General features: G+C 38.9%; 1 long non-coding RNA gene across 1 annotated transcript in view; it reads right to left on the minus strand.

The window, feature by feature from the left end:
* Positions 1 to 1,551: 1,551 nt before the first annotated feature.
* Positions 1,552 to 25,910, minus strand: part of LOC110364699 (uncharacterized) — a 41,710-nt gene continuing 17,351 nt past the window's right edge. The window contains exon 4 of the long non-coding RNA XR_010469603.1: positions 1,552 to 25,092. This is a non-coding gene — a long non-coding RNA (uncharacterized LOC110364699). The remainder of the gene's footprint in view (positions 25,093 to 25,910) is intronic.

Here is a 25,910-nt window from a genome sequence, read left to right on the forward strand (position 1 = left end):
CACAAGCTTTGAGCAGAAAACCTCCCTTACAAGACAGCACGGAAGGACAATTAAACCACCCTCTCTCCCTTGCAGACTTTCTCCCTCAGATGTGTTGCACGGCTTCATGGGCTCATCCTCAGCTCTAAAGGAACCACATGGACAAAGCATTTTTCTATCATCTCTTTATAAGCAGAGACTCAAAGCAGGCTTCTCCAGTCATTTCAAAAAGGCACTACAAGGCTCTAGTATACCTTTCCTCCCTAAATTCTTCCTCCTGCCAGCTGTAGTCACTAAGAGTTCAGGGTGACTGCAGATGCTCAGGGCTTGATAACACTGGTAACATTTTATAATAACATCACCACATATACTTGCAACTGAATTATTTTCAACCTAAGTAACACAGGCAATATATCTAACAACATTAAAATAAAACTATCTGGTTGCAAAGTCAAAAATCTGTCAGTTAAAAAAAGACAAAATTAAGATCAACCAATTCATCTTACTTCAGTCCTCTTGCACATGTAACTAAAACATTCCTTCATGACATAGGGTGGTGCTTTTCAGTAGCCTCTGTCCTTCTGCTGCACAGTGGTCACTTTTGTGGCTCCTGTAGATATTGCTATACAGAAGATGTCTGGTCTCTTCTTACCTGGGTCACAGCTTTCTCACATGCTTTTGTGCAAGTTGCTTTAATATAAAGTCTTGGAAAAGACTGTGACCCATGTCCAACTCCCTGAAGCAGGAACGTAGGAAGCTAAACTGGCCAGGGCTTCACAAGGACCTCTGGCTGCAGAAGAGGTCATCAGCAACTGTGACTGTTGAGTGCTTTGGGATAAAATAATGCATTCCTATAGTAGGATTGGGTAGTTATGTTCAGTTATGCAATTCACTTCAACAGTTGTCTCCCTGTGGATACATTTGGAGTTGATTAACATATACACAGACATTTGACACCCTGGCTGCAGTGAATTTCCCTTCACGCAAATAGTTCTTTTATTTCTTTTAATTCACTGAGCTCACCCAAATAAAAGAGCACAGAAGGTACCTGGAGCCTGCAAAGGGCCCCAATGTCCCAAAACAGCATAAACGTCAGCTTTACTAGCACACATCATTAAATGTTGCGTACAGAAGGTGCCATCTGCTCTTGAAAATTCTGGGACCTCTGCACATAAGGTGTTCCATTGCCCTCAGCCAAGAGGGACAGCCTTTTGACTTAACCTGCTAGACTCAGACCTGGGGTTATTTTGCCAAAATGAGCATTTTTCTCTGTTGCGCTAACCACTTCTCCCCAAGTCTGGCTGTTTATCAAGAGTTGTCTCCAGCTCCCTCCTAGTGGCTCTTGTTGGGTCCCTGAGGACAGGAAGTCATGGACTGGTTGGACAGTAATATTCTAAATTGTCAATTACATATCCACTGTAATCTCACAATATCAGGTAGCTCCACCATTACACTCAAACATACAAAAAGTATATTAAGAAGCTTACACCAAAGCAAACACTGGGGTTATTTTCAATGTTTACTATTCACAGATCCACCCCAAGAACAAGAAGGGCAGAATTAACATCATCATGTCACAACGCATGGACTGTGTGAGTTCAAAAAGCCCCTAGAGCTCCTCAGGATGGACTGGCAGACCAAAAAGCCCCTGAGTGATGTGGTTAATGCTGTAATTTTGTACTGGATGAGTCCAATAGTACATATCCCTGTTCTGGTTTGTCAGGAAAATGAACATTTTCATGACACAGAAGACAAAGCCTTCATGGAGAGTGTGTGATCACTTAATGGCAAGAGAACAATTGTAATTAGGGACAATCTATAGTTTATAAAAATGTTAATGGATTTATTTGGAAGAATTTTAGCATATTTAACCGTCCAGAAGTTTATACCAGATTCACAGAACTCACCAGTAGTGTAAACAATGGAATCCTGGGTTTTTTCCTGTATTTCTGTAAAAATTAGTGTCATATTTCTATGAAATTCTCCCCCAAATGAAAGCTTCTGATAAAATATGTAAAATTATGTTTAACTCTATAACTACCTGAAGGGAAGTTATAGACAGGTGGGGATTGGTCTCTTTTCCCAGGCAGTTAGCAACAGGACAAGGGTGCATGGGCTTAAACTCTACCAGGGGAAAGTTAGGCTGGATATTAGAAAGAAATTCTTTACAGAGAGAGTGGTCAGGCATTGGAATGGCCTGCCCAGGGAGGTAGTGGACTCGCCGTCCCTGGAGGTTTTTAAACTGAGATTGGACATGGCATTTAGTGCCATGATCTAGTAAACGGACTAGAGTTGGACCAAGGGTTGAACTCGATGATCTCTGAGGTCTTTTCCAACCCAGTCGATTCTGTGTGATTCTGTGTAATAGTGTACATTATTGGAATAGCGAATGGGAAAACAAAATCAGCTTTTGAAACTCGTAAATCTATCATTGAAACAAAACAAGGTAGTCCCTGAAATGAAATTCCGAATTTACTGAAATCATATTTCCATCTTTTGCACAATCATGCTTGAACTATTCATTTTTATGTCAAACTACATTTTTTATCGAACAGTAATATTATTTGAAAGTTAAGAAATATTATGTCTAATGCCATGAAAATTAGTATCATTGTATATAAAAAGGAATTATGTGCTTATCATCCTGGAAATGTAATCTAACCCCACAGTCTTTTCCTGTTTTCCAACTGTGACTATTTTCTTTTTCTTTTTCTTTTTCCTTTCTTTTTTTTTTTTTTTTTCATTTATCAGTTTAACAGCTCATGTGTTTTGGTCTCTTCTTTAATACAAGAGAAAAAGAGATAGTTACTCAGCAGCTATTTTGTTCCACCCTTCGTTCACCCAGTTACATGTTATGAACTTTTGGATTTATCTGAAATTCAGATGATGTTTTTTCCTACATCATTAGTGTGTAACTGGTTTATATCCCTCAGAAATGTTTCATTTTAGTTTCTTTTTAAAAATTATTACTGTAGACTGAAATAGTTCCATTTGTAATTCTGGAAATACTTATTGACCACCAAATTATTGACGTCCTTTTCTTCTTGCAGAGTTATTCGCCTGTCTAATATCTGATTGCAATGACTCCAGCACTGCTAGACATGTTCCAGTGTTTTAATCATAACAGTTCTTTATGAAATTGTGGGGCCATGTTTCACAACATAATATTCTTTTTCCTTATGTGTCTTTACTTAACAAATTATGTTCACACATCTGAAAAAAAAATCATATGCTTTCCTGTAAAAATACTATCAGACTCCTCAAGACATTTGGTATGTAGTTGAGGTGCACAGTCATTCCTAGTAAACAGAGAATTAGCATTCCACCAATTACTTATCTTTATAAGAATTAAAATTCTTTCCAGGATATTTAGTTCTTACAGTATTTTATCACAGCATGTTTCTGTTATAAACATGCTCTTTCTTGTTAAGAATTACACTAATTTTCCAGTTAGTTATCAAAGCAAATTGTTTCTAAATTTATTGCAGTCTGACACAGACTTACAGAATTAGATCATAAATCTTTATTGTTATCTTCAAATATATAGGATGATATGTGTATATTGGCCAGTCACTGCATGTAAGCAGATGTGCTGGTTTTTTTAAGGAAAAAAACCAATTCTCCTCCCTTTATCTAAATCATATGTGTCTGTGTTTTGATGAATACATTTCTTCAATTGCATCATCATCTTCCTGACAAAAGTATCTTCTAATAAGGAAGACAAGACACTGACAATATTGATCTGTTGCTACCCAAATTTGTGCTATGTACATGAAGCGACACTGAATTAAAGGCTAAAGTAGCACTACTGCTTCCTAAAAAGTACAGACCTAAGAAAGTTAGTCCACTCTGAGGATAGAGAGAATAGTATACTGAAAGTGGAGGAAGAAGACTATTTATCATTTCAGTATCAAGCTGTCTGTCTCTTGGTTTCCCATCTCTCTCACATGGTTGACTTGGTATATGCTGATGATTCATTGTGATGATTCTTTCACTCAAAAAAGCTCTGTCACTCCAGGACAAAACAGAAAAATCCAAGCAAAACACTTCTCTAGTGTTTCAGAGGTTTAGTTGCTCTTCTTGCTGCAGTTCATCGCTGGCATTATGCTCACAGTCATGTCTCTGCTCTATTACTAATTTTAGCCTTCGGATACTTCAGTTGTGAGCCATAGGCTCTTTTAACCACAAATTATTTTATGGGCTCCTATGGGCCTGTTCATGTTCATGTTTTTCTCTTCTTACTCTCCCTTATCCCAAAGGGAAGTGAACCTCTACTCTCCTTTCATGCAGTGCCCTTTCTTAGTTGATAACTGTTTTATTGATTATTTTCCCGTTTCCACTTCAGCCCTTTTTCTCTCCTGGTTTCTGTAACCTTTGTTACTGACTTCTGTCCTTGAGAACATTATCTCTTTAAAAAAAGAACAGACTACAGTTTTTGACTGAAAATTTCCCCTATTAAAATTGAGTTTGTAAACTCAGTAAAAAATTAGAGAAGAGAGAGGTTATAGACAGGGGAGGAAAATATTAGATACATTGTTTTGACATTTGAAGAGAAAAATTCTTTATGTTAATCATAGTAATGTATTTTGGAGAGGAAGGGGTAAGATAGTCTTCTTGGCCAGCCTTCTAGCAGAGAGAAGAGCTATTTCATGTACCTAAAGCAAGGTTTAAAAATAAATTATTCTGAAACCCGAACTCCAGCATTTGTAGAAAGGATGTTTTGAAAAATAGAAGAAGTTCAAATATTTGATATAAATTTCATTGACTGGAATTTCTGTGAAAAGATTTGCAGTTCTTTTATACAAAAGTAAAGACACACAAGCACACACACCTGTATGACTGGGTGTCTGTATACCATTTGAATATCTAGCATATTTAAATTCCAAACAAAATGTAAAAACTTCTTATCTGTCCTCTCAGGAAGCTCAGAGGCTAATGAGTGAAGCATCAGATGCAATTAAAAAAAAAAAAAACAATTACTCAGAAGAACATAGATATATTGTCCTTTCCTGATGTAACCAAAAATAAGATGGCAAATGTCACAAAATGTTACTACTACATTACCTTCATGATAATTTGCTGCTCTTGAATCATCACTATACTACTGAGTCAAGGGGCATTCTAGCATTAAAATACATAATTTAATGTAAAAGCTAAACTTTGCAGAGAGTCAGCTTCCATCCTGCTGTGGTATATGATATCAGATGTAAATATCTAAATGGAATATCTGACATATTTGGAGAGGACTTGAGGGGTGAGCTAGCTGGGAATTTTTCATCAAGGTTATTTTCATCAAAACAGAAACTGTCTGTCCTATAAAACTGAATTTTCCAGTGGCTATTTTCATTTTTCTGTTCTGTTACTGAGAAGAGAGCTACAGCTACCCACGTTATAACCCTCTGTATTTCAACCTTTGGGGAAAGCCTCAAAGCTGATGAAACCCCCTCAGCATCAGCAAAAAGGAGCAGAAGGACAAAAAGACTTCACATTTAACTGCTAGTAACCCCAGTCGAAGACTAATAATTTCACTTATGGAAAGGAAGAGGAAAGTGAGCAGTACTTTCTGGGCAGGCAGACAACTGGCAAGACAGAACTCCCAGTAAACACTATTTTTTTAAAGAAATCTTTTTCTGCTGAAGTAAATAAAAAATACATGTAATGTTGGGAGCAGGAGGAGGGAGGATTGTTCATTTTACTTTTTAACCCAAATCAAAAGTCAAATATTTTCCAAGCTATTTTATTAAGCCAAATGGATTTCTACTTTCCAAACAAATTTAGTTGTGATCACTCAGATTTCTGACCACATGCCAAACATACCTCATATGTTTATGTGGGGTTTCACTGGAGGAAGTTTTGCATAGTTCAGTAAAACCAGCTCCTCCCTGCTCCCAGTATCTCTCCCAGAAAGCGTGTCCCACCCACCCATGGGGTTGCTCCCCATCCTCCCTGCTGAGCCCACCCTGCACATTTCTAACCCTGGAGCGACCTGATCCCTGCTTGCTCACTGCCCCATCCTGGCCTGCCCCATCCTCACACACCCTAATTCTGATGATATTTCATAGGCGTCTACTCATGTTTTACAGATGTCACTACCCTTTAGTGATAGGGAAAGGGTCCTTATTCACTTTTTCCTTTTTGTTTTCTTAAGGAATGTCAACAGCTAGATGGAAGCCAGAAATTAATCTGTGTTTACTGGCATTCTGAAATAAATAGGTTTATGTGACTTTTGTAACTGACTTTTCTTCTTATACCAGTGCCATTTCAGAGTTTCATACAGTGCTAGATCTTTATTCTACTGAAAATTTCTATGCATTTTTTTTAAATATTTGCCTATATATTTGTGTTTGGTTTTCGTTGTTGTTGTTTATTTTATTAAAATATATATTAACTTAATTTATTTTCTAGTCTATCTGTCAGACTTTTTGTTTTGATAAATTTATTTTTTAAATCACCTTTCTATAAAAGAATTAAAGATGCAGACTGAGCAGAACTGATACAACAGTTTGGGCTAAAAATAAATAAGGAGGATTGCTACGTTTTTTTTCACAAATAACATTGTGTGTGGTATCAACTGGAGCTTGAGCTCAAAAGACGCCTTCCTTCAAAGTAGCTGTGGTTGCCTCTCAGTGAAAGGAACAAAGATCACAAGCTGCCAGAATCAAGCTACTACACAGGTAGCAAGTAACTATTTCAGCACAAAGATGTTATTTATTTATTAATAATTATTAATACATGCTTACTGTTATAGCAGAGAATGAATTAATAAAGTTTGGGAAAGAAACAGTATTTCTTCAATTGGCAGACAAGAAGTCAGTCAAAGAGCTTTACATTAATACGCTTTTCTCCAGAGCCTGGGCAGACGCAAGGTCAGTTATGTTGACTCAATAGACAGATGACAAATTGTTAGCTTACTGCAGCTCAACTGCGTTCAGCCATGTGCCTTGGCCTTCAGCTTGTTAACATACTGTTTCCAGATGTCTCACTTATTGTAGTATTAATTCTTCAGTTATGTTATTGATATTTCACATTAGATAATACCTGATATATCGGAACCATCCACTCCACTGGTGGAGAACATCAGTAGTCACATTTTATAAACTCCAAATGAATTATAAAGTGGGTGATTATAAATTTATCATATATGGATAAAACCACTAACTCAGAAAAACAAGCTAATGTGCATTACTGTGTATTTACCACCATGGGCTCAAACTCATACAGATAGCTGCATCAGTGTGCAAAAATGAACTGTATGTCTTGAATTTTTAATGGAAATACACAATTTTTCTTCAAAGTGCTGTATGTCATAACATCTTCAAGGAATCTGTGTTTTTTGCAGATTTTAGTAATTCAGCTGAAGCTTAGAAAGCCTCACATAGGGTTGCAAACTAATGAATACACTCTTCAAATAAGGCAAAACCAAATATTGGCTTTTGCAGAAGCTGTGAATATATTCAGGAGATAATTATGCTTGACACTGTCAGAGTTTGACCTATTGGAACACCCCAAAGCAATCATGTACATGACTGAACATGGGAATTCTGACTTAACCTTGTGAATATAACAGTTTAATAAATTATAACTTGTACAGTGAACCATAGTACACAGGATTTAGCTGCCCTTGGTTAAACATTTAGAGCAACTTAGGTTAAAAAAATGCAGCTCGGTTATATAAAGATTCTTCATATCTTACTACTGCAGATCAAAAAAAAAAAATAAATCTGATTTTCTCAGGACTAAAAGAAGAACACGCTATCAGGTAGGTTTACCTATACTGAGCAAAGCATCACCTAATCTATCGCAGCTGATGCCACTGTAATCGTATTAACTTTCACAGTCACGTTCTGAGAACAGGACAGATTCAATCACGGATGTGTGCCTAAAGCAGCTTCTCCATTAGCCTAGTAAGAAAAAAAGATATACCAAAACAACTTTTGTAAAATCTTTGTTTTGTGCCCTGCAGTTGCATCATCAAGGCAGTCTATAATTAGTGCGCACAGGGACCAGTGACTAATACACATGAAGGTACACTGAATTAACTGAAGTGTTCTCGTTATTTTTACTAGTAGACGGGAATACTAGATGTTCTGATGTTGTTCCCCAGACTGCAAATATTGGCACACCCTGCTCAAATACAGCCACCAAAGAAATTACAAAAGAAATAAAAAAGTACCAAATGCAGATGCCATATCTTCTTCTACAGTATTTGCAATCTATATGTTCACATGCAGCACGATCATACTTCCAATGTAAAAATCCCGTGCCTCTTGTGCAGTGACACATTTATGCATGTGATCACTAATGAAAAGGCACAACTTTTTAACTTCCTCTTGTATTGGCTTTGCTGCCCTGTTCCTTGCCTGTCATGTTTTCCCTGTCTGCAAGACCTTTTTGGTATCTTTGAGCATTGACTGAATGTGGTAGGAAACATTGTGTTAGTTATTCACTAAGATCTGAAAGAATGGCTTTGACAGAGCCTTCACTCTTGCTTTCCCCTTCAAACCAAGCAGTATGTGCACTACTAAATACTCAGTTTCTGGACTGTCAGCTTATTCCTAGTAAACACAAAGTCTGAGTAAATATTTTGTAGTTTTGAAGAGCAGGGATGTTTTGACTGATTAAGTGGGAGGGAGGGACAGCTGGCTAGAAAGAACTGTCCAAAATATGTGAGCACAAGATAAAAACCAATACATTGTCCCAGCAAAATCAAAATAGCTGGTGTGAATTTTTATATGTGCCTGTATCTGAACACACTCCATTATTTTTTACACAGATAAATAAAATCTATTGGTTCTTGTAAGTTTTGGAATTTGGTGAAATCCAGTTCAGTGCCAGGAGCCAGTTATGGGATCAATGCACCTTTGAAGTAGTGCCTAGCTTTGTGTTGACCTTTGATAAGAGGATAAATTTCACCCTGTGTCATTAATGCTGCCCACAAACATAAAAGGGATATGTTTGCCTTTCCTTAACATCTTTGATATTTATCCACAGCTTTGCTTGAGATATCAGGTATAAAGATGACCCTGTCTTTCCTGACTATGCTGAAAAGGAGAGATATTTGTATTTAAAATCAAGTTCAAACCTAGGCTGGAGAGATAGTTTCAGCTCTTGTTGAACTTTTTCCTAGCACAGTGCAAGAAGCCAGTGTAGGTGAGCTGATGTAACTTTATTGTAATAAAGTTCAAAAAACAGTCATGATTTGTCAAGCCAAAGGCCAAAATTTACCCCGAGATAGGTCATGATACCACAGAGATCAGACATTACCCAGTAAGCATGTACCACACCAGAGGAGAAGAAAAGCTCAAAAACATTTTTTCAACCCATAACTAGGGTGTGCAGTGTGGCGAGTGAAGGTTAGACCTGTCCACAGGTGCAAATCTCACTGTCCTGTCCAGGTCACCTCACTGAAGCGGGTTGTTGCATTCGGCCATGCACACGCTAGGGTAACGCTGCTTCTCCTGCTGCTCACAGCATGTGCCTTGAGTCTTATCCCTGCTGTGACTTCATTTGGGGAGTGGGTTATAGAATCACACACACTTCAAACATAAGCACTGCTACTACCCGAAAGTCAGATAATAGTCCTTCTGGGCAGCCTCCCTCCTCTGCAAAACAGGTAGGTCCCATCTCCTAATTTTCTCAACCCTGCCTCTTCTTATCTCTATACTTGGTCATAAGTTAAAGAACTTCTGAGGACTGTCCAACTGACTGGCATGCTGCAGATGACAAGAGCTGCCAGCAGAAATTGAGTGACCGAGGACATCTCTGCTTGTCAATAAAACAGGCCTTGACTCATCATTTCAGACTGGTACATGTGTGGCTTTTGCATGTGACTAAGAGCCATGTGCACAGAGAGAGTGAAAAATGAAAATGGTTTGGGAAAATTGATTTAAATAGTGCCTATATCTTTGGGATCCCTAAGGAGGGTAGCAGGTGAGTAGGCTAAGGTTCAAATTCCCAATGTGGTACACACACAGAGATCATGATATTCTTGAACTTGGAGTCTTTTTTGACAGAAAATAAAATACAAGAATATGAATGTACAACTACATGTATATTGTAATAGGTTTCCTTAAAAATAGCTGTTGGTAAAACAGGATTTCTGCTATGAACGAAGAATCATATCTGTAGTCAGTCCCCAGTTAATTTAGCAGCCCTCAATTTCATAAAATAGGAGCGTGTATCCAGGAGTTCCTCTGGCAAAAGGGTCCCTCAGAATCTGGAAGATTTACCCTATTACAATGTAAAGAAACTTATGGCAAGGATGACTGAGTAAAGACAGAGGACTCCGAGAGCATCAGAAAAACAGATAGAAGAAAGACTGCGAGAGGGTGTAGGTGTGTGAGAGAATTTCCCTTTCTCATGTGAGTAAAGTGAGGAGAATTGTTCTTAAGTTTTGCAGTGAGAGGAGTCGTGGTCCTGCTTGCTTTCCTTTCTTCTTTTCTTCTACTTTTCTCTCTCTTTTGCTATGTGCAGACCCTGTATTTACATTAAAAACTTACATTGATTCTGAGGCACTCTTTTTAGATTTACATGTGGCAACAAAAAGGGAACCTTAAGAAATATTTTGGGCAGGATGGAGAGAAAATACAAGATCGGTGTTAACCCTAGGCTGAGGCAGGGGAGTGGCAGATGACTTCTGGGAACTACAGGGAGGTGCCAGAGAGCAGTTGTCTTGAAAATCCCACTCAGAACAGGATTATTAAGAGCTACCAACACTTTCAGGAGCTAAGGACTCTTCCTAGCTCTCTTTTTACATACTGGGAGCTGTCTATAACAGGAGACTCTATTATGCCTGGAACAACCACTTGCTCATGCAATGCCATTCTATGCCCATCATACATATTGCAATCCCTGAGCTGGCACAGGAGAGTGCCCAACTGATTCAGAAGCATCTGAGATTGACTGTGATCAACTCATTTACTGTTGCTGACATCTCCTGACTGACTCACCCTCAGGTGTGGCTTAGCAAACCGTACTGTTTAACCCTTGCAGCTTCCAATCTGACTTTCTGCTTCAGCAGCATGGCCATGAGTCAGTGCATTGCCCAGGCATGCAGTGGGAGCTCTGCATTGTGAGCTTGAGAGCAAACAGGTCAGCTAGGATCCCTCATCCTATTAAACTGTGGGGCCTTACCCATGTAGGGAATGGTCTCTGGCCCATGTTATCCCACAAAGGGCTCCTGGGTACTATCCCAGGTAGTGCAAATGAACCAAAACTCTGCCTTGGGGCTTATTTACTTCCAGTATTAATGGTTAAACCATACAGATAATTGTAAGCCAGATCAAATCTGTGCTTTAACTGGTTTAGTCATCGCCCTACTCTGCCCATGGTTACAGAAAATGTTCATTTTCACCTAGGAGAGATCCCATAAATCCTCACAAAAGAATGTGAAAGATTACTCAGAGGGTTTATTTTGTTTAGGACAATTCCCACAGTTTCTCAAACAGTAATAGGGAAATTACTTAGAGCAATTAATAAATCAGTGGGTAAATGGAGAAACAGATATGTTCACAAACTTTTTAAATAATTAATGATATAACAAAGCACAACACTCATTAGAAACATCTGGGCTGACTACAGTTCAGAAGAAAATTAGGTCTTCTCTTCAGCTTTAGTAATAGTATCATTAGTACATGTCAACATTAAAAACATTTACGTGAGTCATAAAAGTATGACACAAATTATTTCTAGAAAGGGACACTATATTTTATATAAAGACTTCTGTAGTATTTTCTCTTTTCACTTACATTGTCAATTATTTTCTTCCTAATTCTACTCTCCATGAAGTTCAGGATGCTGACTTGTATCTCTGCACATCTTCTTTAGCATCAGATAAAAAAAAAATCAGATCAGTGTCAATTCCCAAGTGTTGCTGTGGTTTTGTGGAACCTTCCTGTCTGGTAGGAAACTCAAGAAGTTATTTCACCCAGGTCCAGTCCCCGGTGGGATGATGTCATCTGCTTCCCCTGGCTTACCTCTCCACTTCTTTAGCATATTCTACTCAGACTTCCTCATCACTTTTAGGGCAACGAGTAGTCTGAGTTGTAGATGAATGAAATAGGCGATATTATCCTTATGTAAGGAAGACAAAATATTTCTGCTATACTTTGCATACATAGTTGCTAAGGCATCAAGCATACCAGTTTTATGATATTGACAAAATATACAATTAGAATGGTGTATGTCTATGTTTGACTGATTGATACTAACTTCCTTTACAACCACAGTATTAAGAAAATGATTTTGTGGAGGAACTGGATGAAGTGTGCCATAACATTTAACGATGTTACTTGTTCCAGTGCCTGAATTGATGACATATTACCTTGTTGAAAGATGGATTTATGAAATATTTAGCTTCAGCTCAGTTACTCTGTTTATCATCTTCCTCAAATGTGGGAAATACACTGTTCAAACAACGCCACAATACGAAAAATAAATAAAATTTATGATGAGAGTTTCCCAATATAATTGTCCTGTATATTTTACTATTTTGGCATCTGCATTATTAAAGCAAATTGCTTCATTTTCACCCAGTGACTGCTACTGGAGTTGCAAATCCTGCAAATGTCAATGAACAGCATGCACCTGAAACTTCCACTTCTTTGTGATGTACAGTCATCTCCTTGAGCAGATTAACTGTACAGCGGGCATTGGCTGACTCAGCACCACAAAAACACAGCTGTACTGCTTCCACAACTGTCTTTGGCCTAGTATTAGTGTCATGCTTTTTATGTGACGACCTGTCTGAACTAATAATCTGTCCAGGACTTTATTTGGCTTCATGAAAGACAGGCAGCCTTGAAATCCTTTCCCAGAACCGGGAGTCCGTAACAAAACATTGTGTAATCAGTGGCCTCCAGACTGAAGAACTACAGGTGCGGTTTGGTTTATTAACTTATGGTTTGTATGAGACCTCAAGGATTTGGTGGTAAAGATGGCAGCATCTCTGACTGCTGGTGGGAGCAAAAATTGCCACTGACAGTACCTTGTTGCTCAGGGTGTAGAGCACGACCAGTGTAGAGCCTCACCTGGAAAATGGTGCTGCATATAGTTCTGGAATTCAAAGCACTGGGAAACATGGGCATATGGAAAGCCATGGACCTGGCTCTCCATAGTTATAGCTTTACAGTGAGCAGGGAGCAGGAACACAGAGTCACCAAACAATTCTTGGTCCAAACCCCTGCTAAAAACAGGACCTATTTTGAAGACAGATCAGGTTGCTCAGAGTGAGATATCACATAGTACCAACACTGGTGTTGTGTGAGATTTTCCACTTTCTGGATGTCCAAGATCCTATATATTGAATAAGCTTGGAAAAAATATAGGATAAATTACAGAAGTCCTAAACTCTGTCCTTCAGCCTTATCACTGACAGACTGCTTCATGTCAAGATATAATAAACCCAAAACTAACTTTCCTTATTTCTGAGGAAGTCAGTAATAAATCCAGTAAGTCATGAGTAGTTCCATAATGTGAAATAGGTATATGTAACAGAGAATCTAAGACATATACTCCTTGGAGCAGCAATTTTATGGGAGGGAGACTTCTCCATGTTTTTTTTCTCTCAGATTTCCTGCCAAAGGCTCCATCAAAAGTTTCAATTCCCTGTGGTTCTCTAAGCCAAGAGACATGGAAAAGGGTCCACAGCAGTGTGTATTGATCTCCTTCCTGAATCAAGAAACTTCCCAATAACTTCATTGTTCTTGATTCGTTTTACTCCATCCCTCTGACTCTGTTGGCTCTCAGTGTGTTCAGGAATAAGATGTGCTGGTTCCATCAGAATGCAGATTTCCATATTATAAAGGTCCTACTACCCAGGTTTCCTCACAAGCATGTTCTGCTTATGGAGAATAAACTACTTTTGTATCAATACCCATACAATGGTATAACTGCAGTGTACTAGGTTTATGCAAGGTAAATGTTATGGAATAGTTACATCCCCAGTTTACCAAGAAAAACAAAACAAACAAACAAACAAACAAACAAAAAACAAAACAAACAAAAAAAACACCTAAACTTGATATAAATCATTGGAAAACAAATAAAAGAGTTACCAAACGATAGTTATGTGTAAGTATAGCACAAGCGACTAACCTTTAGCAAGAGGGCTGGGAGCTGGAAGCAGCATAGAATACTGCACAATGTAGCTTACCAGATATTAACTCCTTTCAGTAGCACAGCAAATCTGGCTGTTCCTGTCCTTCTTACAAAATAGACAAACCAACCAGTTGCATTTTTCTGAAGTGTTTAAATCAACGGGGACTTATGAGGTGTGTAGATTCAATGCAGAAGGCAAGGCATCATGACAATGTAATCCAGCCCTCATAAAATGAAACCCATATATAAAAGTAGTCCATATAAAACTCAAGGTTAATTATGCAGGAGAGAGCTTCAGGAAAAAAAAGTGCCAAAATGCTAATAACCTGAATAGTGTAAACAACAACATAAGTTCAGTTAGAAGAGCTTCTAGTACATCTATCCCTGGCAAAATTAGGATGAGAAAATCTATTAAATCCAAATCTCTATGAGCTTATATTTTCAAAGAATTTTGGAGAACATTCAGGGTTTGTTTTCTGCTTGCTTTCTGTTGCCTTGCAAGCTACAGTAGACAGTGAACATGCAATAAAAACTCTAGCTTTCTTCTGGTCAAGTGGTTTTCCAGATATTTGCTGAGGTTAATAATTGTTTTTGCATGGATCTGGCCTAGAGAAAAGTGTTCAAGAGGCTAGAATTTAAATAAGCTAGAATCCCCAAAGCAAAGAAAATCAGAGGCTAAGAAAGTCTTGTGCTTTATACACAGAGTTTGAAAAATCCAGTGAGAGACCTCAGGCACATAAAAAAATCTTTCTGACTCCATTTTCCAGCTGTAAAATGGAGATAACTTTTCTCTTTTAATTCTCCAGGAGGTTATAGCATAAATTCATTAATGTTTGCAAGGCTTTCAGATGTTGTGTGAATATCTAAGAACAAAATAGGAAACTGCTGATGGAGAATGAAGGCCTTATAAATTTTTATATAGATAAATCTTAGTGTCTTACATTTCACATGGAAATTTGAATGTAATTGTGGAAATGTAAAGACAGAAAACAGATTATTGGAGTAATGAAGCTGGTGATCTTTGATACATCTAAGGGTGAGAAGGACTAGTAAGAGGACTGATATTAACCCCTTATTAAAAAAAAAACCAAACATAATGTTTGCACAATTGATAACCATAAAACACTTACTGTGGTTTTGTGTACCTTACTCATCATTTTTGAGATTTGTCATAAAGCATTTAGTGTTTACTAACCACTCTGCTAACTGTTGCCACTATCTCACTTTTCTGCTCTTCACCTTTGATTGATTTAATTGACCTTGATGATAATTGGTGACGATTAGGATGAAAATATGACAACTCATAAAGAGGCACCAAGAACATGTGCACTAGAAGATTTGTGTTAAGCATTCCATTTTTGTGAAGTGATTAGCTTTTGCAGAGTGGTGGCCTGCTCCAAGTACTGGAAGAGGCACCATGGCACCACAAGATTCATTCTCACCTCGTAAAGTGAGGTATTACTCAAAATTTCAGGCCAGTACATAGATTGTACCTCAAGTTTTGTTTTAAAATGCAAATCAACATTTTAATCAGCATCCTCATCTGCCAGAAACTCAGCTAATGAGAAGTCAGCTTTGCTTTCGGCTGATTGATCAGCCCAAAGATCTTGCTTCTGCCTCTCTGTCCCTATAGCATACCCTGCCCCTGTGTATTTAACTTGTGTGCTTTTCATGACCCACTAGCCATGATACATACCTCAGAAGTATACCATTCATAGATAGCAGGGTGTGCCTGCAATAACAGTAAGCACTCCTCAGGCATTTCTGTTAAACTGTCCCATGTCCTTCTTGCTACAGCTAGGTTACCTATCAGCTGAGAGGGACTAGAGGGGAAAACATCTTCTCTAAGTTTCCTGAGATCTTCTCTGGCACCATTTTTCAGGTGAGAGTCACCAGGAAAAAATATATTGGCAGTAGTTAAAGCAGGAACTTCAATCAACTTAAACAACTTCGTCCTCCGCCTTTCTCCCTCCTGTCCATACTCACAGGTTATTTTTTGTTTAGTGGACACAAAATCCAACAAGGAGTTTTGGTATGCTTCAACCATGACTCTGATCTATGTGAGACAGAGATTAGATCTGGAGGGCAAGAGAAAGCTTAATACAGCTGTACCTTGTACACTGACTCACATAGCTAAAGCCATCTATATCTGTTCACAACTACGGCATGTACCAAGCAGGAGAAGAGAGAAATGAGATGTATATAGAAAGGTGTTGACATTGGTCTTATATTTTTTTTTATTTTTTAATGGAGAACAATTTAACCCATCCCAAACTACAGGAATACTAGAAGGAAAGGATTAGCAAGGTATAAAGTCTGTCAACACAAACTAAAATTATTCCTGGCTAGGAAGGGTGAATTTCTGTTTCCATCCTCTAATTCAATGACATTTCAGCTCTCCACAGCAGACATCATCAAAGAGACCCTGGGACAACTTCGCATCCTTTACAGCAGATAGCTTGAAACCAGTGAAGGATTCATTTGTTTCAACTGATATTTACAAAGACTATAAAGAGGTAACTGATACACTTCTCAATGCAGGAGCACTTAGAGCTACGGTGGGGAGTGGGTGAGGGCTGACTTCCCATTTTTAAAAACCATTTAAACAGCTGAAATCAGAAAGTGTTCAGTACTAGTGGACAGGTATGCTCGACTGCACAGCAAGAAAACAAAATACACATCTATGAGACGGCGTCAAAGCAGATTGACAGCACACAGATGCCCAGTGCTGGCTCTTCTTTGCTTCCTCTTACATCAGCTGAAGCTGGAAGTTGGCACCAGAGAATTCAGCAATCCTGTCTTGTGACACTGGGGCACCAACTTGCCCTCTTTAACATTACAAAATAGATGTAAACTGTATCTTTAGGAAATCATGCCATTTACTATTTACAGAAAGATCAAAGCATAATTTCTGGGTCACATGTAAAAAGCTCTAAACAAAAACTTACACCAGTTAAGAAGAGCATGCTATTGCAGCGTTTGAAACAAGTAAATAAGAGCAACTTCTTGTTGCTATTTCATAATGTTTTTAATAAGCAACCATTTCAAACACAGGATTTCAAACTGAAAAGTCAAGAGAACCATGTTTCATTAAGAGTATTAACTTATGTAATCAGAATCAGCACCAATTAGATCAAAGTTATGGCTCTTTATTGATTAGTCCTCTGTGCGTGTTTAATCAGTGACTGGCCTTTGGTGGACTGAGAATAGTAAATTAACACAGAAACTCACCTGATCTGTTCTTGGAAATACCACTGTGTTGGACATTAAGAGGTTCTTTAACTAAAATGCACTGGTTTTAAAGAGAATTCATGACTCTGGTCTAAGTTATCAGCAAGCTGAGGATTACAGATATGTTATCTAACAAATGAGCAAACAAAAAAAATCATATTATAGAATTTTACTCTTAGCCTTGGTGCTAACAGTCCTTTCTTTTCTTAGGCTCTTTATTGTTGTTATGTCACTTCAGTTATAAGACTTCTGTTGCATAGGAAGACCCAGTAAGGATTTTAAAAATTCAAACGGCAATAAAAAAAAAACCAAACAAATCACTCTTGGCTCCTTTTAAACAGCTTTACTCTCAACAAAGTGGTGTCCACGTATGTGTGTTTTGAATACAGGTCCAGCCTCTAATTTCAAAGGCATTGTAACTGACCCATAGAAAATGTTCACCCAGGTTTTATCAATCAGTGTTATGATTCTCATACCAGAAAGCCATGTTCACTACCCTGGCCATCAACAAGCCAGTGCACTCTCCAGTCTGTGTGTCTGGAAAATATCTGGCTCAGACCACAGATAAGCACTCTCAACACAAGGACAAGAAAAGTTAATTGTCTACATGATAGAAGACCCAGGACTCTTGTTCCAGGAATCACCTCTCCATCATGACATGACACCAACACAAAGGCACAGGGGCAGTACAATCAAGGCTGAGCTGACACAGCACCCTGATCTGTGTACAGAGCAGGTCTATACATGCTTGGCTCTCACTTCACATTTCCTAAGTCTATGCTCACCATCCTACACATGAGATAAGTCTGGACTTGATGAAGTTCACGCCTATATTTACATAGGATACTCATAACATAGAGCCTATCATTAGTCAAACTGGACTAGGTGTTCTTATGATGGTAAGGTAGATCATGAATGGCACAATCTCTCCTTTTCCCGTAGACGTAGAAAATGCAATACTCTGTGAGTTCAAGGGCAGGGACTTTTCACCCCAAACACCTTTAGTCTGCCTGTAGCCATCCTGCATGCTCTCAGCTGGTGCAGTCTCATAGCATGTCTTTGCTATGAGCTGAATTTTGCTTATATTGCAAATGCAATATTTGCAACTCATTTGCAACTGGGGCATTGTTTTTACAGTCTTTACAGAGGAGTTTACTTTTGTAATCCTTCTTGCTACTTTTTTAATGAGAAGTGCCTCAAACCAGAAGAAAGTTTTGGAGTTGAGAGGTTAGAATGTCCTGAGTTGGAAGGGTTCATCCCAATGAACTCCTAGAATTTTTTATTCCAGTTAAAAGGGTGAAGTCTTTGTGACTTTCATCATCTTTGAGGGCTAGAAATAGGTTTTGTGCATGTGAGGCCAGAATGTAGTCTTTATTTAAGAAAGCGTTTGGCACTTCTGATATGAGGGGATTTTTTAAGTTCCCCATGGTGTTTCAAGCTTCAGGATGTATTACTGCTAATGCCACATCAGCGTGCTCACCACGTATTCCCTGGAGAATATGGCAACAACTTCTTAAACAAGACAACAACAACTTCTTAAACAAGAACAACCCACCAACACAACTGTCTAACATCTCCTGGATTTGCACACAGCTTAATCAAGACATGGTATGGGCTAATTTTCCTGCTGTGATAGGGATATCCACATAAGCTCCCAGCACCAACACTGATATCATTCAAGCCCTTGCCATGGTTGCACTAGGGAAGGGTAACTGAAGATTTCATAGCCTGAAAATGGCATACAAGGGCATGGAGTAGAAGAAGTAGCACTGTAATAAGCATTGTTTTGCAGTTCAGGAGCTAAGACAGAGACTGTGTGGACTGATTTGCATGACAGAAAATTTGAAACTGATCAGGGCTTCAACCTGTCATCTTAGACTTATGTTGGTGTTGTGGAGGGGATTTTTTTCTTGCCTGGCTATATAGTAACATGGAATACCATACATTAGACATTAAAAAAAAATACACACACACACAAACCCAAACAAAGCACCCAACCAACAGAAAAAAAAAAAAGGCAAAGTGACGATAAAAGCTCATGCCAGAACAACATCCTTATATCCTTAATGGCAAAATCCTTTCTCAGGGAAAAAGTACTACCTGGCTGTTACCCAAAGAACAAAATCAAAGGGACAGTTATACTGATCCTGCCAGACTGAGGTGCAATTACATTTAATGTAATAATTTCTAGGGTAGTGCTTTTGCTCAGAGCAAATGAAGATGAGAGCAGGAAACTTTGAAATTGAAAAGCCAACACTTCGTTGACATAAAACAGCTGGGTGAGTTTACACAAGTCAAGGTGACAGCCCTATTAATAGTATAGGCAGCACTTCATTTGGAAATCAAAGCAACTCTGGATGTATGATTAGCAAAATACCTGTAAATCTTGTCTGAATAGAGGGGGCAGCTCTGTTTTGTCTTATAAATCAGGATCTTAGTTGCTGTGGTAATACTCCCTGTATAACTTGCTGCGCAAATGAAACTCAATCCCTGTTGTACCAAACCACAGAGGATTATAGAACAATGAAAAACAAAACTAAAACAAAGCAACACAGTTAACTGAAGCCTTAAGATGAAAACCATAAGTGAAAGTTAGGTTTAAAAATAGTTGGGTACTAGTTCATGGGAATACAAACAGGTTTGGTTTTTTTTTGTTGTTTTCATTTCATCGAGGAAAACAAACTTTGGAAATACTTTACAACTGGAAAACACAGCACTGATGTTAAAACAATCATGGGCAGCTGTGCTCGTCTCCTGCACCTGCCTCTGGCACATTGGGTAGATAACTTAAAGAAGAAACAGAGAAGTGCTGACTAACAGCTGATGGAGGAGAAGACTGGGGATGGTGATGAACAAAGACTGGGGTGGAGATTTATAAGATTTACAAAGCAGATTTGAGGCCAGATAGTAGTAATTGATTACACATAGTAATTTTCTTGCTTTTAAACTACAAGGCGGTTGAAATCCATCTATCCTCAGTACTTTGGAAAGAGCAAAACAGAGACATTATTAGTTTGGTAAATAACACTACACCATGGCCAATGTTTCACTGACTTTATCACCACATGTAAAGTGTTGCACAAACAGATTGAGCCAGTGCAGAATAAAGCAACAAGCTTGTACTGAGTGTGGCTGCCACCCTACAGTAAACAATCCTGGTCTAATCATCAAATATTATGAAGGCCTGGGAAAAGTTTCTGGAAGACACAACATAGCACTTTGTCCAAATGGCTGAAGCTGTTGGCTGTGGCACAGCACTAGTTTAGGTCCCCCAGGGAAATTCATCTGCTTTCCAGCGCTCGCATCTTTCTTTGGCTGAAGAGGGGCCAAAAACAGCAACAACAAGTGGACAAATGTCAGAATTTTGTAATTAACTACCTTATTATTTGTTCATTTTTCTCTCTTCAGCAAAGGACTAGAGAAATTAATATAATGTATGCAATTCATGAGGGAACAGCTTATTTCCCTTGGTGAAGGACACATATTTAACTGTGTCTTACTAAAGTAGGATTTCATAGGCCACATCTAACCATAGAGTTACGCTGACATGTAACTGGATCTTTAAAAGAAAAAGAAAATCCCTCTACTGTGCCTCTTTGTAAAAGGCAAAACTTCCTGTCTTCACAGTGCTCAGCCAAGATGCCCGTGTTGCACTGATTTGCATTTGCTATTAACGATTTAATTGTATCTCCACCTAATTACCTGCCTCTCTGACTAATTGTATATCTGAGGGCAGTAAATACAGGGTGGAGAAGTTTGTATCTATCTCATATTTGCACCTGGCTAGTAGTTTAAACACAGACTCCTCCCACAGTTGAGCTGACATGGCATAACTTGCTTTGCCATAGGAGTTGGACCAAGAAGTTGGCTCCCTTCAGACTGTGTGTTGATGCCACTCATTACTTTTTCACCTTGGGATGCAGAGTTCTCTATATGTCCCTAGATACTGAACTCACCTACTGGCTCTGACTGATGGCTCACACAGGTTTCCTGAGCAGAGCTATACACACTGGCAGTGCACAAACCCACATCTGAGTGGTTAGCAACTGGTTCCAGGTGAACTTCAGACTGTTGATTTTGGGTCTTCAACCTGGAAGCAACTTGAGGTAATATCTCTGCTGCCCCACACAGAATAAAGAAATGAAGATAGAAAAGTATAGCCTTCCCTTCTCTCTTCCCCTGTCATTTCAATTGGAATATCTAGTATGAAAGAGATCCCTGGAGCTGTGTATAACCCAAATTCTGACTGAATGGAGGAAATTAGTATGCTGCAACATCTCACAGCTTAGAATAGCAGAGATGCAGGCAGTGGAGCCAACAAGAGGAGTTATCTAGCAGAATTGTCTCCATCTTTAATTATAAAACCTGCCTCATACCCCCAAGTTCAACAGAGACAAGCTTGTTTGGCTGCTTGTTGGGGGAAGGTAAGGGGGTGGGTGACATTTCTGAGCATGCTATATGCAGTACAGCTTTTTTCATCTATTTTTTGAAGCAGTTGGAGGAAGCTTGAGCTAAAGGCAAAAGACTGTGAGGGAAAACATTAGTAGAAAACATTTCATAAAAGCTTACAACATTTATTAACATTTATGATACAAGCAAGCAGAGACCTAGATAAATGCTAAAGCTGTATAATCAAGTTGCTAATAGGCAAACATATTAAAAAAAACCCACTGTGAAATAAAGAATCAGCTGAGTTTTTTTTAAACACAGAAGAGATCCCTTCCTCAGTCCACTGACAGGCTGCTTCAGGGCTCAAAGCTGTGCATGACTCTGAGCTTCACAACTCATCCCATTTGCCCTTGCTTCCAGACTGACAGAGTGCAGGTCAGTTCATGGTCAATAGTACTGGAGGCAGCTGACACATCCAAAAGAATCAGAAATGACACCTGATCTTCATCCATCATTGACGAAGGATTGTTAGCCAGCACAAATATGTGCTGTGACTTCTGTATCAAGTGGTTTGTAAATAACCGTGCATTATGGACAGGATTTCAAGTGTGCTCAGTGTTGCCCTATCCAAAAAGAAAAGCAGACTAAAGCTACCATAGAACACTGATGGGTGCTGCTATAAACTTACGCAAATTCAGTGCTCACAGCATATGGAGAGAAGGATTACCTGGCCATCTACTGAAGGATCTTGGATCTCACAGAAGGATTTAGGACCAGTTTCCTACAGAGATATTTAAGGAAACAGCTAATATGAAAGTGATGTATGTCATTGTGTGGAAGAGTGTCTGGTTTTAAACTTGGATTTATTAGGCACACTTATGGTGTGAAACAAGTTCAGAAACATTAAGTTTCAGTCTCTCAAATCAACATTCATGTAGTGAATTTTCATAATGCACAATAATTCCCTGGATCACTCAGAATTCATATCCTTCATGACTACATGACTATTCTCTGGGTTATTTAGTCCAAACAAGCCTACTGCAATTGCTACAAACAGAAAATAAGGGAAGGGCTGTTCTTAGCACAGGAACAGGGAGGCAGTTTTCTGTGTACATGCCTTTGCTCTAACATCAGGACCAGATAAAAATATTTGTCAGGGCCCAGATAATAATATTTACCAGACTGGTAACCCTAACCTGCCCCTCACACCCTACTATCCTTAGGCCCTTCTGTCCCAGGTCTCAAATCCCCCAGTCCCTCCTGCCTAAAAACTCCTCCAAACACATTTTGTGTCAAGTGACCCCTCCCACATTGGCCTTTCCCAAGGTCTCTGCCATTACAAACTCCCGTACCAAAGCTACTCATCTTCCTTCCCAGCTCTCCTTGCTTATATTTACTTCATCTTTGACAATTATTTTTCCATACATTTTACCAACCCAATCTCTTTTTTTCCTACAGAATCAGTCCTTGCAACCCCAAAACAAGAGAAATAAGGCCTTCCTACTCCTTTTTGAATGCAAACTCTCCCATCTGCCACCATTCTTCTCCAAACCCTTTATCAAGTATTTCCCTAGACCTTAAATTTCCCTCTATTCCCCATTTCTGTTTCCTCTCCTGCAACCTCTGAGCTTCAGACCCTCAGCTCAGTGTTCTCACCCTGGTTCCCATCTCCCAAATGGTGCCGTTCATTTATTTCCCATTTATTATCCCCCAGTTGACTGTCATGAGTCAGTATATTCTCATCAACTTCTGCCTCCAGGTGAGCCCTCCCCTTTCTAAGGTCATCCTCAGATAAACGGTCTGGAGATCCTGGACACAGATTTAACTCATCAGAAATCAACCTGGACAGGACTTTGATAGTAGAGGAAGGTATGTATAGCCTAGCTGAAGGTGTTGCATACAAAAGCTTAATATTTATTGTTATTTTCTTGCAATTATTTTCAAATAATAACCTGAAAGTTCAGGCAATTCACTTCCTTTACCTAAAATAACCCTCAAATATGAAATTGTCATCAAGAATAGATACAAGGACAGGGAAAACATAAGGATGAAAATAAATACTTTACAAAGTAGAAAATGCCACTAATTATTCTTTAAGAAATTCAGAATGTGATTAGTAGATACTGTACATGTTTGTTACTGTGTAGTTACTTAACTCTAAAAAAACCCCTCTACACTGCTCCATATACTCAAATTACATATCTATTCCTATTGAGTTCTGAAATATTCAGAATTAGTGTTTCAGTATATACCTCACACAGCACCAAAAGATTCATTTTAAATTCCCAAACCAACTTACAATTAAAATACACTTATTTCTGATTTACACATGAATAATTATATTGTAATTACAAATGGAACCATACAATAAAATCAAGTTTCTTGCTACTATGTCAGAATAATTACAGGGCAGTTAAAATTCTGCTTTTGGATACATCTTCATTAAATTCCACTGACTAAGGGAAAAAAAAAGTAAAATTGGAAAGAAATGCTTGGCAATTCCAAAAATCCAGTCTTACAAATACCAAACAAAACTAAGTCTAAGTTTTCGGTCACATTATAACTCTAGAACCAACGACTTCTGGCTGGGAACTGGAACTTGCTCAGAAATAGACATTCATAGGCATGTATATTTGGGTCCAAGAATGAAGAGTACATTAACGTTTTATACAGCTTCCTTTTTTTTAACCTGGTTTCCATGGAAAACTGAAACTGTAGTTGTGTGCACCCCTAGTGCTGACATGGACTGAGAATTCAAAGTCAATCTAATTTATAAGCATGATCATGTTTGCTAAAGGGCATATTCTCTGTCTCTCTTGGTTGAGAAGCCTGATCCAGTGGGTGTGAGCACACAGTGTAAAAAGCATACTTACAAGATTACATTTACTACTTTGCATTGAAGTATGAAATCACTTCAAGAGTCTTTTCCAGAGGTGTCAAAAGGAGCAGATTTCTCCTTTTTTGGGGCTGTTCTATAGCTCTTACCTGCAGGTGAGCTGGGAACAAGCAGCAGAGATAGGCAGTTTCCTCTCTCCAGGACCCCAAGCATGCTCACTACAACTAGGAGAGCAAGAAGCTACATATGTCGGGCAAAGCTGGAGGCACCATGGGGATGACTGTGATGCAGGATATCAGAAGGACGAGCTCAGAGCATCAAAGTGTTTTGACTTGAGAGATCCAGCAATGAATGTTAAGGCAAAAGTGAAACAAGAGGCAAACTGTATGAAATGCCAGAGGTTTGGGGAGTGGAAGAAGACTTACTGGTACAGTCATTGGAAACTAATCCTGACCCTTTGGTCTTCCCTGTCATGTGTTTCTGAAACAGCTGAATCTGGCACCAGTTGACCATGATCCCAATCTCATGCTGTGACCAAGGACAGAACTTCAGTGGAGAGGCTAATGGAAGAAAAAAATGAGATATACACTTAAATTGCTTTGACTCAGTCAATCCCAGAGCAAAAGCTTTGTATCCAAATTGTCTCATGAGATAAGTAGTAAAATCACTCAAAAACATGAGTTCTCCTAGTTACAATTTTGATTTCATAAGAAATAGCACCATACAATGGTGTTAATGGATTTTTGTTGTATTCCTCTTTCCACAGCCTAGTGAATGGCCCCCCAGGAACAAAACTTTGGAATGTCCAAGCCAGCATTTTACAGTTGTGGTGGGCTGAACCTAGCTGGGCACCAGGTGCCCACCAAGCCACTCTATCATACTCCCTCAGCTGGATAGGGGCAGAAAAATATGACAAAAGGCTCGTGAGTTGTGGTAACAGAGAGAGATCACTCAGCAATTGCCATCACAGGTAAAACCGACTTGACTTAGGGAAATTAGTTTAATATATTACAAATCAAATGAGAGCAGGATAATGAGAAATAAAAACAAATCTTAAAACACCTTCCCCTCACCCCTCTCTTCTTCCCAGGTTTAACCTCACTCCGTTTTCTCTACCTCCTCAGCCTGAGTGGCCCAAGGGGATGTGGAATAGGGATTGTGGTCAGTTCGTCACACAGTGTCTCTGCTTCTCGTTCCTTCTCACACTCTTTCCCTGATCCAGCAGGGAGTCCCACCCATAGGAAAGAGTTCTCCACAAACTTCTCCAATGTGAATCTGTCCCATGTCGCACAGCTCTTCAGAAACTATTCCAGCATGGGCCCCTTCCACAGGGTGCAGTCCTTCAGGAGCAGATTGCTCCAGCCTGGGTCCCCCATGT

This window comes from Columba livia, chromosome 1, assembly GCF_036013475.1.
Source record: "Columba livia isolate bColLiv1 breed racing homer chromosome 1, bColLiv1.pat.W.v2, whole genome shotgun sequence".
Taxonomy (NCBI): Eukaryota; Metazoa; Chordata; class Aves; order Columbiformes; family Columbidae; genus Columba; species Columba livia.